Source organism: Cryptomeria japonica, unplaced genomic scaffold (assembly GCF_030272615.1).
Source record: "Cryptomeria japonica unplaced genomic scaffold, Sugi_1.0 HiC_scaffold_404, whole genome shotgun sequence".
Lineage (NCBI taxonomy): Eukaryota > Viridiplantae > Streptophyta > Pinopsida > Cupressales > Cupressaceae > Cryptomeria > Cryptomeria japonica.
This window is the reverse complement of record NW_026729225.1, coordinates 133,443-136,023: the sequence shown is the minus strand read 5'-3', so window position 1 is coordinate 136,023 and position 2,581 is coordinate 133,443. Positions and strand designations below refer to the sequence as shown.

At 31.2% G+C, this 2,581-nt stretch overlaps 2 non-coding genes across 2 annotated transcripts; both read right to left on the bottom strand.

Annotated features, from left to right (window-relative positions):
* Positions 1-1,359: 1,359 nt before the first annotated feature.
* TRNAW-CCA (transfer RNA tryptophan (anticodon CCA)) lies at positions 1,360-1,433 on the bottom strand. The gene has a single exon. It is a non-coding gene; the product is annotated as a tRNA-Trp (tRNA).
* A 150-nt stretch (positions 1,434-1,583) lies between these two features.
* TRNAP-UGG (transfer RNA proline (anticodon UGG)) lies at positions 1,584-1,657 on the bottom strand. The gene has a single exon. It is a non-coding gene; the product is annotated as a tRNA-Pro (tRNA).
* Positions 1,658-2,581: the final 924 nt, after the last annotated feature.

Genomic DNA, 2,581 nt, shown 5'->3' with positions numbered 1-2,581 from the left:
TTACGATTCGTATTATGACATAAATATGGAATTAGTGAGCAGTCTCCTCCCTTTTGAACGATACATTTCTTTGTGAAAGACCTTCAATTCATTTGAAATTCATAAGGGATTTACTTGTCTGTATCTGGTTATAATTGTAATGGCTCTCACTTCCACAGGTTACTTTATCACTCGAATACACGCATGTCGTTTTAAGAAGATTAAGGAGTATCATTCACTATAAATACAACTCATTGAAAATATTATACTTTCTTTTTCTATTTTATTTTTATGTTATTTATATTGTGTGTTTATAATACTATATGAACTTAATGACTTCTGTAGATAGCACTTCGAAGTGTCAACGACCGAAGTGTTATTCCTCTTATGAATAAAAAGAAATCGATGAATAGTGGAAATTATCTTGATCGAATTGTAACTATGTTATTCTATTCCTATTTTCCTTTAGAAGTTCTTTTAGAAAAAAAGGATTTCAGGTTTTACTAAAAAAACCTGCCCTTAAAATTAAAGGAGCATATGGAAAAAGTGAATACATTTATAGCGTACGGTGTTTTTACTATGCTTGGCTGTAGCAAAATTTTTTTTCGTTCTAAAGACTAGTAGAGATAATGTAAGGTGATTTAATCAGAATCATTGTCAAATTCATTCATCTAATACTTGGTATTAGACTATTACGTAGGATAAATTGTAAAATTACTACCACAATTGGTATTTATTTTATTTATGAGTGGGAGATTTCATCTTCACTTTTTTTAGAACAGAATACCTTTTTATTGTCTATTCTCTCTATGTTTGTTCATAACAATTAACAATTGTTAGATATTCCATTCTAACTTTGTATGTATTTATTATCAACTCTTTTTTCTGCTCCTAGATAAAAAAATTGAGGTAATTGCCTGACAAAAATACGTATCAATCATTGCTTTTTTTCATCGATCTCTTCCATGCTTACTATAATTAGTTATTTTGGTTTTTTATTAGCTTTGCTTATTTTCACCTCAGTCCTATTCATCGGGTTAAGCAGTATACGACTTATTTGAAATAAAATAAAACCCTCAATAGGGATTGAGATTCCAAGTCAATTTGAGGTACTATGTAGATTAGCTATTAATCCTTACCTATTCTTTTTTAATAAAAAAAAATATGATTGAAGTTTTGTTATCCGGAATTGTGTTAGGTCTAATTCCTATAACTTTGGCTGGATTATTTGTAACTGCATATTTACAGTACCGACGCGGTGATCAATTGGATATTTGATTTAGGACCATATTATGAAGGGGTCTCCTACTGATTCTGAAGGATCAGATTCCATTAGCTTTTTCAGTTTAAGTGACAAGAAGATCGGAAAAAAAGCAGAATCACGCTCTGTAGGATTTGAACCTACGACATCAGGTTTTGGAGACCTGCGTTCTACCAAACTGAACTAAGAGCGCTTTTTTTTTTTAAGCAAAGAAGGGCCTTTTTGACTCTTAAAACATTTTTGCATGTGGTATGCCTCAATCACCGATTATTGATGTTCCTTTGAATAAAAATCGCTCGATTTTTTTTCTTTTCTTTTATATAAAAAAAGAAAGAATACTAGGTAGGGATGACAGGATTTGAACCTGCGACATTTTGTACCCAAAACAAACGCGCTACCAAGCTGCGCTACATCCCTTTTAATCGTGAGTATTTTCATTCAATATTTCATATTAAAAAAAAATCAATTTTGTTTTCCACATTTATCCGCCTTGATTCCCATTTGATTTCGTGAATAGACTGTATACACGGATCTATAAGATGTCTATTTATTGACAGTACTACTTGATTACTATCACATGTTCATGTTCTGTTAAAAAAAAAAAAAAAAAAACCAACTTGTGCAAATATCTGTTTGCAGTTACTCATAAACTACGGATGTAGTTGACCATATAATATATCCATCACGATTGAGAAGGAGAACTTACGAACAATGCAAGATATAAAAACATATCTTTCCATAGCGCCTGTGTTAGCTGCTTTATCGTTGGGATTTTTAGCCGGTTTATTAATTGAGATAAATCGTTTTTTCCCGGATGCCCTTATTTTTCCCTTTTTTTGACTTTCATTTTCCTCTCCCGCGAACCCGAAAGAAAAAAAAATGATGTTAGATTCATTTCCTTTTCTTCTTGGATAAAGAAAATAAATTAGATTCAATCTCTTTAGAATTCAAGGGGGGGAAGTTAGAATAATAAAAAAAAATATAGATCCAAAAGTTCCTCAAATAGTAAACTACTGAAAACTTTTAATTAAAGATTTTATTACGAGAATGAATTAAGTAATAAAATCTTTAATCATTCTTAGAAAACTTCTATTCCTTTCTCTTTCTTCTCTTTCTTCTCTTTTTTCCGAATTGAAAAGAAAAGAAGTAGATACAATATCCAAAGTAAGTTATATGGCCAAGGGTGGAAATGTAAGAGTAACAATTACTTTAGAATGTACTAGTTGTACTCTGCAAATGCCACATTTCAAACCAAAACCAAGGGAAATAGTGCCACATGGCACACCTGTGGACGACATTGGTTAGATGAGCTTTGGCGTGTTTGTTAAAATAGAGATTGGT